Genomic DNA, 14,516 nt, shown 5'->3' on the forward strand with positions numbered 1-14,516 from the left:
CCCCGCCTGCTGAAAGAGCTGATTGTGATTTGCTGAGGCGCTCAGCCAATCACAGTCAGCTCTTGACAAATGAATGACAATCACAATCAGCTCTTTCAGCAGGCGAGGATTTAAAATTTTAAATCCCCGCCTCCTCAAAGAACAGCACTACAGAGCCGGGGCTCAGCACAGAGAAGATGTGGCTGAGCCCCGGCAGCTGAAGGAAGTTGAGTATCTATTTTTTTTACACTACTTTTACTGTTTTTTTTAGAGAATTGCTTATATTTAAAGCTCTTCCCTGAAATCCAATGACGGAGGTCCGGCAGCAGGGCATGTGTGACAGCTGCGGTAGGGAATTGAAGAATTTCTTTGCTGCATCTGTCACTAGCGGAGATGAAGGAAACATCTGCCGCATGCGGCATATGTGTTCTTCATCCCCACGGGGGACACGGCAGCGGTGGAGCGTAAGTTTATTTTTTTTTACACTAAATTTTTTGTTTTTCATGGAAGGGCTTATATGTAAAGCCCTTCCCTGAAAAGCAATGCAGGGATGCCAGCAGACCATTGTCTTCAATGGAGGCTCCATTGAAGGCAATGCACGGACCTGCATTCACGTGTGTTTTTGCACGTACATGGGTGCACACTTATGTACGCACCTATGTACGCACAAAAGCACGCTTGTGTGAAACCACCCCAAAAGTGAGTGAGAGGCATAGTGTGTAGTGGTACATGATGTATACATATGAGGGCAGAGTTGTTTCAATAACAAACCATAAATTATATATTGGGGGAAAAAAAAATATATATATATATATATATTTATATATACATACACACACACACACATATATATATATATACAGTATATGTATATATTAGATCACTTGTACAGTCTGCATAGCACTTATGCAGAGTTGCTTTCTACCATGTGATATGAGTTGCTGTACATTCTGCCATCTGAGACACCCCCAGGTTCCTCCTGGTTTATGGGCACTGCCACAACCATGCCAGTTTGTTCAAAGAGACTGGCTGAGGTGGAGAAATAGCGACACAGGAATTTATATCTCTTTTATTAAGGTCTTTTGAATCTTTTCCAAGGAGGGGGGTATTTGCCTAAAGCACCAAAATACCCTGCCCCAGCTCCCTTCAGGGTTTTTGGTGCATATTTACATTCTACAAGTTAACTTTTAATCTGCTCACTCATGCTGTATTACAAACACTGATTTTGAAATGCTCCTGCGTTGATTCACAAAATATTGGCTGGTTTAGAGTGGTTTTTTTTTTGCTGTTGTTATGTCTATGGCCAGCTTGAATCAACCAGGGACTTTTGCTCATGGGTACATCTGTCTGCAGACGCAATGCAATATTCGATGTGAGCGTGATCTGTTATGCCCTCTTTGGTCCAGCTGTGCCAGCTTCTAGAAACAGATCTCCCCCTTAGATGCTGAGATCAGTGGGAGAAGGGGTATTCATGTACGGAGAGAAGGGGTATTCATGTACGGAGAGAAGGGGTATTCATGTACGGAGAGAAGGGGTATTCATGTACGGAGAGAAGGGGTATTCATGTAGTACTGAAAACATGCAAGGAGAGGGGGTATTCATGTAGTACTGAAAACATGCGAGGATGACATTAATGTGCTCAGGAAAATGAAAGACACAGTGCAGGAAAAGCTGAATTGAAAAGCAGGGAAATGAGAAAAACCCAAAGAGATGGAAGTGAGTGAAGGATGGAGAGAAGCGCGGAGTTAAGGAGGAGGCACTGAGGAGAGAGGGGGGAGCAGAGATAGAGAGGGAGAGACTGAGGAAGGAGGAGGGCTACAGAGCCGGGAGATGGAGGAGAAGATACACTGAGCCTGGTACAGAGTGGGGCACAGCTGCCAGTGCTGGACACACAGGGCCGCGTTCTATCCTCCCACGGAGGGCTGAGGAGCAGCAGCGGGCACCTGAGGGGCAGCAGCAGCTGGCACAGGACGCCGGGTATACGCATATTGCACCGGAATGCTATAGCCTGGCACCTGGCAGAGGCCCCCGGGATTACCTGCTGGACGCACCACACGACAGGGCTGAAACTAGGAAAAGCCAAAGAGATGGAAGTGAGTGAAGGATGGAGAGCCGCGCGGAGTTAAGGAGGAGGCACTGAGAAGAGAGGGGGGAGCAGAGCTAGAGAGACTGGGGAAGGAGGGAGGAGGAGGGATACGGAGCCGGGAGATGGAGGAGCAGATACACTGAGCCTGGTCCGCACGTACAGTATAATGCACTAGCCCTATGCGGTAGATAAGGACTCGCTCCCCATCACTAGTCCGCGCACGCCGCACACAGGAGCCGCTGCACTCCGCAGGAATAAACTTATCCGGGGAGATGTGACGAGCGGAGCACGGAGGACACTCGGATCATGGGACATCCCAGGCGGCAGGAGACAGCCTCCCCCTCTAGAAAGTACTGCTAACAGCGACCAGGTAAGAGCGGGGGGCTGCAGCGGGGTACACGGGGTGGAGGGGAGCCGGGCTCCATCACGTGGCAGGCTGAGCCCGGCTCTGGGCAGTGCTGGCAGACACTAGTTCCCAGCCTGTCCCTCGTCGTCACACTGCTGACACCACCGAGCGGGGTCTACAGGCACTCCACGTCCATTACTAGTCGTCGTCTTCCTCCATCACCACCGCCGAGTGCGGGGAATGCAGGGATGTGCGGGGCAGCGAGTTAGACTAGTTATCTGTCCTCACACCGGGGGGCCGAGGCACAGCAGACCCCCAGCGGCCTGTGTGCCCACCTGTGCCTGCAGGGGCTCTAGCAGCTAGCTCATATCTATCTATCATCTATCGGGATATTGGTTGTCTAATCAACATATCTCATATCTAGCTGTCTATCAATCAGTATTTGATCAACATATCTTTTGTGTATGTGTTATCAATCATCCATCTATGTATCTATCTAGATATTGGTTATCTGATAACATATCTATCTATCTATCTATCTATCTATCTATCTCATATCTATCTATCTATCTATGTATCTATCTATCTATCTATCTATCTATCTATCTATCTATCTATCTATCTCATATCTATCTATCTATCTATCTATCTATCTATCTATCTATCTATCTATCTATCTATCTAATCATCTATCTAATCATCTATCTATCTCATATCTATCTATCTCATATCTATCTATCTCATATCTATCTATCTATCTCTCTATCTCATATCTATCTATCTATCTATCTATCTATCTATCTATCTATCTATCTATCTATCTACCATCTCTCTCATATCTATCTATCTATCTCATATCTATCTATCTCATATCTATCTATCTATCTATCTATCTATCTATCTATCTATCTATCTATCTATCTATCTATCTATCTCATGTCTATCTATCTCATATCTATCTATCTATCCATCTATCTATCTATCTATCTATCTATCTATCTATCTATCTATCTATCTATCTATCTCATGTCTATCTATCTCATATCTATCTATCTATCTATCTATCTATCTATCTATCTATCTATCTATCTATCTATCTATCTCATATCTATCTCTCCATCTCCCCTGCTTTGCCCCAGTTCTTCCTCCACCTCTCCAGCTATGGATGGGATTATGTTGGATCGTTCCCGGTCTATGTGTTGCTGATGACAATAACCTGGATAGTCTGGCTTTGGTTGTGGGAGCAGCAGTGATAATATTCCCCTCGTCCATGAGGGCGACTCTTGTATCTTGGTCTGAACAAATGGTTTGGACGTTTTTCTACTTAGTGTCTGTAATGTGCAGCAGGTCCCTCTAGCGCAGTTAATTAATGGAAGCTTTTATCCATCCAAGGTCTTTCAGCCACATAAGTAAAACTGTATGTCGGGGACAGACATCCACATCTACTTATATGCTGCCAAGGAAACTTCCACATAATTGCTTCACACAAAGGAAACTTGATTTTTGTCTTATTTTACAGTGAAGAATGAAGGATTAAGATTGGGTCACAGGAGGGTAATTGTCTTCCATTGGAGGCCTTTAATGGTGACTTTTCATGTGCTGACCAAAGCAATATATTATTCCAACAATAACTATGGTGGGGATCAGTACAGACATACATTTATGTTAGCGTGGGAAGGGTTAAAGGGGCTGTCTCGTCCTTACAACTTCTTCCCATATATCCCATTTGTCCCCTGTTCTGCACATTCTCCATGACCAAAGCAGAGAGTTTCTAAGAAGCAGCGGCCTTCGTATGGTGGACCCAATGCAGATGGACATTCATTGAACTGATCACATGTAATACTCAATTTCCCCTGTAGTGGCCACTGTAGGGAAACTGCACAGCCAACAGAAACTTTGCTCCACAGAATCAACTACCTTTGGGCCGCTGCCATATTAAAGGGGTCTTTCTGCAATTGATGGTCATCCATGACTTAATGTAGAACCATTGTCAGCCAGACTATATACATACACGATAAAGAACTTGGCACCAGGACAATAAACAGCTTATACTGATCATTAAAAGCTTTCTTCATAACACATTGTGACAAGTTGATGTCCAGCGTATTCTTACATGGAACGGCCATGGCATACCCATCTAGTGCTTTAATTCTTGCAGTTGGAAGAAAGGTTTGATGGCCCAACCTGGATATATAGGGACCCGACTGATAAAGAAGTGCAATTTATCCAGAATGACCAAACCATAACCTGGACTGATGATATTTACTTGGTTTATACAGTTCTTCATGTTTATTGTATATTCATATCCGTAACCTATATCTCCAAAGGTGCAGAATATTACTAGCAGCTACTGTACTGTACAGGAAGAGCTATCTGGAATCGAACTCCATGCCCATTAAATTCAGACATGTTTATGGCTTCTGTAAACATCATAAGTATGTGATGTACTGGCTTCATTAATCTCATCCTAATTTCCATACAACACCTATAAACTCCTTGGACCAGCTCCTTTTTAGCCATTTGCATTTGGTGCATTTATTAATGTGAACCTGTATTCATTTTACTAACTCCCCCAACATGCCCAGATTTATGGCCTTCACTACTGCTGAGCTTGCTTTGTAGAGCGGCGGTGGCTCTGATCAGGCTGATGAATGCACATGGAGAACCTCTGGGACATCATGGCACTGATTTGTTTCTTTAAACACTTTTCTAGATGGTCACTACAGATGCAGCAACAATCCTGACTACAATATTTTAGTAAAAAGTCATTTTATCTTTTTGATCCCTAAAACTCCTGAGCTACAGGGTTCATACATGATATGTCTGGACCATATTTGATATGTCTGGACCATATTTGATATGTCTGGACCATATGTGATATGCCTGGACTACAGAACTCAAATCTAGTAAGAGTTTCTCCCAAGGATTAACTGTTTTCTGGAGCCCACCCTCTTCTTCTCTTCACCTGCTCCTCCAGTACTCACCTGGTTAGTTGCCAGCAGCTCAGTGCTATCGGCTCAGTAGGAGAGTTAAAATAAGTACATAAGAAGAGGTTCTAAGAATCTCTTCTTATGTACTTATTATAACTCCGGTACTAAGCTGGAAGTGCCACCTGCCTGAAGCGAATTAAATTTCATGGGTAGAAATCCACGTGAGACTAAATTCAAAGCTTACAGATGATTTCATAGGCGTCAATGGTTCCTACAGAGTGACTATACATATGTATACACTAGGGTGGCCCATAGAGAGATGGCAAAAAATAAAGTGGCAGCTATACAGCAAGACACCTTCCCAGTTTGTTACATCTGCTAACAGTAATGTTAGGGTAAATTCCAACTACAAGATGGTGCTCAAAACCGATGTATATTATGAGGAATGGCGCTTACATGCAAGATTCCCAACTACACAAGCTACAGTATTAATAATAACAATTTGCTTTTGCCAAAGAACCGCTATACCTTTAAACATTAAGTATTGACAATGGCATTTGTCCTGACAATCTACACATCTGTGCTGCTCCTACAAAAATACCTCCAAATATATGAAAATAGTCAAAATGACGACACAAATACTTGTCAGTCAGTGCTGAAGGACCGGACAGCAGACTCCTTGGTAATTCGTGTTGGAACAGCCTTGTGATTTGCTTCCACTGCTTGAAGCAACAGTTGGTTTTTTTCGTCATTAGTAAAAAGTCTGAAAATTCATGGTCTTTGAGCGCAATCTTGTTGTAGACGTGAGAACCTGAAACTGCCCCAAATAAAGGTTTGTTAAAAGGAAAAAATAGAGGGTGTCTTGCTCTGTAGTTGGAAGTTGAGTCTTTTGGGCCTCCCCAGTGTAGTCTGTGGACAAGACATACTCTACTTTTGGTGTCAGATACCTCAGGACACAATTTGAACTGTTTAGTTTCTTTTGATGTGTGTATATGGCATGTAATGTATATTGTGTGTATTATATATGGAATGTTATAATGTAGAATATGGATTATTTAAAAGGGGGATTATTTAAAAGGCTCTTCTTAGACTAACATATCGAAGACCTTTCCTCAAAGACAATAGGGTGCAGGGCAAGGTGGGGCAACCCTTTGTATCAGCAAAGGTCTTTTGTGAGGGTAAAGATATATCAGAGCCCAAGAAAGTATTTAGGGCTGCACAGTAAAGTGAGGTGCTGACGTGGATGTCACAGCAGGAAGCCATAGGAGTGATGGGAACCAATGGGAGGTAAACCAAAAAAGTCCAGTAACGGTATGACCTTTCTCAAGTGAAGAGAAATGAGAGGCAAGACATTGATTACTCAACTTCTCATCATTAACAACCAGCAAAAACAAACGCGTTTTAAGGTGAGATGCCTCTTCAGTAACAAGCTGGAAGGAGACAGTTCGTACAGCCTGAGGGGTATGTAGAGCGAACGGTGTTTCCGTGAGCAGATGAAGACAGGAATGAATCTGAACCTTCATCTGCTCACAGGGACATTGCTTGTTCTGCATGCCCCTCAGGCTGTAGTAAGTGTCTCCTTACAGCTTTCCACTGAAGAAGAGGCTTCTCACTGCGAAACGTGTTTGTCTTTGCTGGTTGTTAAAAAAGAAATGTTGGGTTATCAGTTTCCAGCCTCTTGTCTTCACTTGGGAAAGGTTGTGCCATTATTTGCTTCATTTGTTTACCTCCCTTTCCTCAGGAGAGGTCATCTACATCAGATCAGTTAGGGTCCGCCACTTGGGACCTCCACGGATCAGCTGTTTAAAGTGGCTGCTGTGCTCAGGTGAATGCCATGGCAGATTCCTTGCTTACCAGGCACAGCACTGCACATTTTGTAGTGGCTGTAACTGGTATAGCAGCTCAAGTCAATTCACGTGAATGGGATTGGGCTGCTTTCAGGTCATGTGACCAATGAACACAGCGTCACATGCCTGAGAAGAGTCCGTGGCCTATTCAAACAGCTGATTGGAGGGTGTCCTGAGCGGTGGACCCCCACTAAACTTATTTTGATGACCTATTCTGAGGATAGATCACCAATATCTTAGGACCCTTTTACGTTGAACAATTCTAACTCAGACTATCACTGGATCGCAGGAATCTGATTGATAATCGTCAGTGTAAATGTCTGCATGATCTGAATGACGAATGATCATTTTGCAGTCTTCCCATGTAAAAGGGCCCTTACTCCCATAAAACCCCTTTAGGCCAGTTTCACACAATATATTGCAGCCAACTTTCTGCATCCGTAATATGGCCTGATTGTGGGGGTAGCTGACCCAAACTGTCACCATCATGGATTCTTACGCTTAGATTAATACGCTCGTGTGAACCTGGCTTTAAATACGTTGTGATGCTATTATGTATTTATGGAGGTTTTTATTTTTAATCTGTATAATACTATTATTCTAGTGCTCCATGAGTGGGCCTGTATGTCTGTTATATGCAGGTGGTCTGATATTTTGGCTGATACGGTGGTCCTTATGGACTGTCTGTTGGCATTATTTGGGAATCGTCTGGCGTGGTTGCTGTATTTGAGCACTACATTGCACTGTATATTGGATCTACAGCCTCCTATAAGCAGCTTTACCAGCATTGCACCTTTGAGAGATTCCGAAACTACTTTGACACTTACACAGACAGGGCGGTGGGAGAGAAAGAGCAGATGGCAAGTGGATAAAACTGTGTAACAATGCAAATTTATGTGATTTTAGGGTCTGTAGAAAGATGTCTGATAGCCTTTATAAGCTCAGATAGTCACGGCTGCAGTTGCGTGGCTTTGCCTAATTCATAAGGGAAGCTATTGATTATATACAAACATTTATTAGAACATTATGGGGGCCACTATGTATCACTACTGTATCAATGAACGCTAAACCTCAGCTTAACCCAACGGACCCTGCAGGTTCAGTAGGCACTGACTGTGTCTGTCACACAATGGATCTGGTACTGCATTGTGTTTTCACGGAAACCACGAGACAGATGTGAGCAGAGCCTAACAGGAGGTTTTTCTGTTAGGTTTGACATATGAGGCACGGAACGAGGGCCTACAACGATCAAGTTCAAAAATTGTTATTTTGAATCCCAATGAATAATCTTATTACTTTATTCTACATCTCCATGTATTACTGTGTAATAATGTACCAATCTCAATGGGATGTATTCAGAAAAGTCACCCCTGTGCACTCACAGTACTTAGATCCTATTATGGGCTGTATGTCTCCTCTATCAGCAGCTGCTACATTGCATCTTCATCATTTAAGGTAGAAGGAGGAGACTTACCAAAAAAATATATATTTCAGGTTCTAGATTTATAGTAAATGTTCTTTAAAGTTGGCTCAACATCTAATGGGATGTTCTAGTACTTTAACTCTTTAGTGACCAAGCTTGTTTGCGCCTTAATGACCAGGACAATTTTTGCAAATCTGACATGTCAATTTAACATAGAATAACTCCGTAAAGGTTTTGCATATCCAAGTGATTCTGACATTGTTTTTTCGCCACATATTGTACTTCATTTAGGTGGTAAAAATAGACCGATAGAATTTGTGTATATTTATTAAAAGCACCAAAATTGGGAAAATGTTGAAAAAAATTGTCATTTTTTCACATTATTAACCTCAATAACTCAAATATGTGCAATCATACTGTACACATTTTTGATGAGATATATATTTCCATTAGTTTATTTTATACTGGACGCACATTGGAAAAACCTTTTTGAGGAATATTTTGTTTTCCAACACTAAGCCAAGATTGCAAAGGTTCATAGGTTTCAGAATGATAGATACCCCCACAATTGACCACATTTTGAAAAATACACATTTAAATGTATTCACTGAGGGTTTCATCAGGGCTGCTGAATCGTTAACTTTTTTTTACTTTTAATTGACTGTCATATGATCGCCGGTATTCAGTAAATGCCAGCTATCATGTGACCGGTAACCTGCAGCATGGAGCTGTCACGTCCAGAGCTTGCAGAGTTTTAATCGTCGCATGGAGCATCTTTTTACATCCCTGGGGATTAAAGCCCAGCAAGCCAGGACGTAAAAACACTTTGGTCACTAACGGGTTAAAAAGGATTCCCAATGCGAATGTAATTTTGGCCATACCCTGGTAAGTAGTCAGAGTGGTAGCCACGGTTTGGAACTTCCTGTGTGTTTTTTTCACATATTGGAATTTTTTTGGTCTTGTTTTTTGGAGTGTCCGTTTTTGCAAAATACAACAGGAAATAGAGCCATGTTGTTTGTCAGTTCTAAGTTAGAAACTGAAGCTTCTCAGTCAATAACAAAGTGACAGCTTTCTCATCATGCCTTGAGAAGCTAATTACATTTTTCTATATGAAATAGTCAGCCATATACCCAGAATGCCGTGTGAATAGTAGAGCCTAGATAGTTCTTTAATTACCAGTTCTTCTATCTTTTGTAATAAAAAATCGGCACTCTCGGAGAACCCTTTGAATGTTAGGATCTGTGAAGCTCCTAATATTTCAAAGTATGCTTAATTATACTGGACTTATACAGGCAGCTTTGCTTGTTTTGCCTTAATACAGACTTAGCAGGTTTTATAATGGCCTGTGTGACATGAATAAATAAATTATATTAATTACTATGAGAATATAAATGAACCATTAACTCTCAGCTGCTTTTGCAGACTAGGAGAAGAGAATTGTTCTGTATAAGAAGAAGAGCGGTTTCTGTGATCTTATGAATCAGGTGACATTCGGGTTGCCGCCATCGGGCATTTTCGGCACAGAGTGGTCCGATGCATTTTATAGGTAGTTGTAACTTGTAATGCTGTGCAGGAATTGTCAGAGTCACACTACCTGAGGCAAGATTTCCCAGCACTCGTCTTCATTCCATGAATATCAAACTGTTCATACATTGGATGTGAAAGTACTATATTTCAGCACATACCGTGTAGCAGGTGAAGGTGTTTCTCCTACTAGGAGCTATTGTGTGAAGGGGTTAATCACCCATTTGTTTTATGATGGGTGTATAGCCAAAACTTTGAACTACTGCTGTTTTCTACTTTTTGTGCATTTGAAAGGCTGTTGAGATATGTGACTTTAATATGGGGAACAGTTGGCTAGAGGAGTGTTTCTCAACTCCAGTCCTCGAGGCACCCCAGCAGGTCATGTTTTCAGGATATCCTATTGTAAGAACACCTGTGGCAATGTCTGAGGCACCGACAATAAAAAGCAAGGGTTGATCTAACCTTGAAAGTACTAGTTAGCAAGAAAGAAATGGTTATATGAAATGAGCATTGAAAGTGTCCGAGTTCTTTATAACTAGACTTAATTATTACATGAAAGTTGAGTTTAGTAATTGCAAAAGATGTCTTACCTAATAATAATCTTTATATAGCGCCAACATAGTCCATGCCAAGTCAGAGGGAAGATAGACAAAATAAGATTTAACATGCAGTATTATACCAGTAGACAATTTGGTTTCAAAAAGGGAAACGTAGAAGTGGAGTAAATTGAGAAAAGATACACTCTTTGTCAAAAACAGAAACAAGAACCTAGAAGGAGTTGTCGTTTTGCTACAAAAATTGACATGCAGTTACATCTCAGGCAGATATGTAAATGATTAGAGTTGTGGCGTGTTAAGATCTTGCCGGAGGCCCTAAAATTGGTTCTAGTCTATAAAAAGGTTCTCAGAGGTACCTTATGTGTAGTGGACCTCGTTTTATGCATAGAGCTTGTTGACCACTAGATATGCTTCTACGATGCAATCAAGAGATTTTGCCTAGTTAACAGAGTTTGAGAGAGGGGGAGCATTTTTGGAATGTGAGAAGCTGGATGGTCATATTGATGAATTGCCCGCCACCTGGGAACTTCTGACCAGAATGTTAGGAGCTGTTGGATATGTGAGGGCATGGACACAAGGTGACCAGGCTTTGGACACCCTTGACAGACTACTCATCATCTAACAAACACAAGCATCTCCAGCTGTTTTGTTGTCTGCCATTCAGAGACAGGTGGCTCCATCATTACAGGTCCCTGTGTCTGTCTGAACCATTTCTAGGTGCTTGGCTGAAGGACATTTGGTCTCACGGCGCCCATTACATGCGCTGCCTTTGATACCCACCCACTGTTGCCACTAGAGCCTCCATGCCCATCCATATAACATCTTACATCTAACCTAGCGGCGTTACAACAGGGTACTAGAGCCTCCATGCCAAAGCGTATCACATCTTATATTCAAGCTAGAGGCGGTACAACAGGGTACTAGAGTCTTCATGTCCATCTATATCACATCTTACATCTAAGCTAGAGACGGTACAACAGAGTACTAGAGCCTCCATACCCACCTGTATCACATCTTGTATCCAAGCTAGAGGCAGTACAACTCGGTACTAGAGCCTCCCTTCAATGGGTCAGTTTTCCGTAATAAATTCCTTTTGCTCTGATATTATAATCACTTACTTATATCAACATTAAAGTCATATATTTATAACGTTTCATTTGATTCCAACAATTTCTTCTAGGGGAGGGATTTCTTTTTGACAATGAGTATATTTGGACCATGGTAAGTTCAGGAAGCACTTTGGAGTTATACACAGCACTGTAATGATAAATTGCACGCCATCTGATTTGACAGTACATTTCTAGCTGTGTAGTCTCTTCCATTCGGCACTCTTGGTATACTCTGAGCCAGTAAAGTGAGCATTTATCAATGACCAAGAGCTCTTCGGTTTTTTATTTTTTTTTAAAGAGACGCTCATATAATTTTTCATTGTACTAACAGTGCTTTTAGAGAGACCATAGTTAGCAAATATCTCATTTATTCTTTTATTTATGATTTATGTAACTCAAGGTATACACGTTTTATTCTGTGATTCTTGTAAATATATAAAATATTTGTCAAAAAAAAATCAAGCCCCTAGAAGTTGTTGTCGTTTTGCTGCAAAACTCAGCATGCAATTACACCTCAGGCAGATATACAAATGATTAGAGCTGTGGAGTGATTAGATGAATGGTCTTGCCACCCCAGGTCGTAAAAGTGGTTCCACTCTTGGTCTATAAAAAGGCTCTCAGGGGCTACTTGTCTGTATTGGACCTCTTTTTTCACTTGTGTAGAGCTTGTTAACCACTAGACGACTCTACGATGCAATCAGAGATTTTGCCAGTTAACAGAGTCTGAGAGGTGCCCATTATTGGAATGTGAGAAGCTATAAGGTTGTATCAACGAATTACCCGCGCACCTAGCCCGTTCTGACCAGACTGTTAGGAGGTATTAGGACCAGTGGATGCATAAGGGCACACAAGGCAACCGAGTGCAGAGGCGGCCCAACTGGGTACTAGACCCTCCATGCCCGCCCGTACCACATTTTACATCCAAGCTAGAGGCGGTACAATAGGGTAGTAGAGCCTCCATGCCTGCCCGTATTACATCTTGTATCAAAGTATAAAAGTAAGGGTTATTCACATGAGTAATATTCTTGCTCAAGTTTTATGCGATGCGCTCAAAACTCACACGAATATGAAATCCATTCTTTTGAATTCATTTATTTACATGAGGAATTTTTTGAAAAAAGAAAATCGCAGCATCTTCTATATTTGGGTGTTCCCTTGGAAAGCCTCGCCCGTTGTTTTCAATGGAACCTTAAAAGCCACCGCATGGCATACGATATGTGTATAAGGCCTGAAAAAAAGATTTTTTTCAGCATATTTCCTATGGCACATACATTTTTCACTGCATGCGGATGAGATTGTTAAAGATGTTATGGCTGATAGTGCCGTCTTTACAGCATTATGGGCCCCCTGGCAAAACAGTGTACTGGGGCCCCTACAACAACTACTCACAAAAAATAAAAATGTAAATTGTCGATAAAATTAAAGATATTTATTTTATTTGCACTTCCAACAAAATCGGTGTTGAAACATTAAAAACATACTGTGCAGCAACAACTAGTCAACATGATTAAAGGGTTATTCACCCGGAATTATCCCCCTCTACTCCTCATTAGTCAGACCTCATCTGCAATACTGTGTCCAGTTCTGGGCACCCCACTTTAAAAAAGACATAGACAAACTGGAACAAGTTCACAGAAGAGTTACCAAGATGGTGAGCGGTCTGCAGATCATGTCCTATGAGGAACGGTTAAAGGATCTGGGAATGTTTAGATTGCAAAAAAGAAGTCTGAGAGGAGACTTAATAGCTGTCTACAAATATCTGATGGGCTGTCACAGTGCAGAGGGATCAGCCCTATTCTCATTTGCACAAGGAAAGACTAGAAGCAATGGGATAAAATTAAAAGGGAGGAGCCACAGATTAGATATTAGACACTTTCTGACAGTGAGGGTGATCAATGAGGGAACAGGTTACCACGGGAGGTGGGGAGTTCTCCTTCAATGGAAGTCTTCAAACAAAGGCTGGACAAATATCTGTCTGGGATGATTTAGTGAATCCTGCATTGAGCAGGGGGTTGGACCAGATGACCCCGGAGGTCCCTTCCAACTCTACCATTCTGTGATTCTATGATGAAATATATATTATATGGGGATGCGGCAGCTATGGGATGTCGTCAAGAAAACTTGGGAGGCCAAAGAATTAGTAACCGGCGACCTAGACTGGAGAACCGGAAGTCTAAGTCTCTAGGGTCCATTCTCCTCTTGCACTGTAGACGTCTCTTTGTTCATAGTGCCAGGCTACTTTACACTAGAAAGTAACAAGACGATGTACTACACTTCACAAGATGAGCCACACATCCATTTGGTGGAAAATCTCTCTTTTTATTATAGAAATTATGGGTAATTTACAAAAGGAGTTATGGGTAATTTGAAAGTGAAACAGAAAGTGACAAAATTCTTCACACATGGCATAGACGGATTGGAGTTCATATCTCGCCACACAACCGTATCATATATGATACAAGCTGCATTGAAATGTTAACATACATGGATTAGTATGGGGCTCCTATGCTTGTGGGGCCCCCGGGCAAGTGCACTGATGGCTAGTCCTGTAATCCGCAGCATTATTCGTGCATGTGGACCCTTACAGCTGAGTGGTTACCATATTGATTTTGTACAGAAAGTTTTAAACAACAGCGGTATAAAGTTAATTATTAATAACATCTGAGACAGCCTATCACTTGTAAGGAGATTGGCATGAAATTTAGGCTTTCTGCA

The 14,516-nt window shown here is 41.8% G+C and overlaps 1 protein-coding gene across 5 annotated transcripts in view; it reads left to right on the forward strand.

Moving 5' to 3' along the window:
- The first annotated feature begins 1,820 nt into the window (after positions 1 to 1,820).
- Positions 1,821 to 14,516, forward strand: part of ADGRB2 (adhesion G protein-coupled receptor B2) — a 399,447-nt gene continuing 386,751 nt past the window's right edge. For 4 of the 5 annotated variants that reach the window (XM_066575036.1, XM_066575037.1, XM_066575038.1 and 1 more), the window contains exon 1: positions 1,821 to 2,435. The gene's annotated coding sequence lies outside the window, so the exon portion shown is untranslated. The remainder of the gene's footprint in view (positions 2,436 to 14,516) is intronic. The other variant, XM_066575040.1, reaches the window with a different exon arrangement.

Source organism: Eleutherodactylus coqui, chromosome 1 (genome assembly GCF_035609145.1).
Source record: "Eleutherodactylus coqui strain aEleCoq1 chromosome 1, aEleCoq1.hap1, whole genome shotgun sequence".
Classification (NCBI taxonomy): domain Eukaryota; kingdom Metazoa; phylum Chordata; class Amphibia; order Anura; family Eleutherodactylidae; genus Eleutherodactylus; species Eleutherodactylus coqui.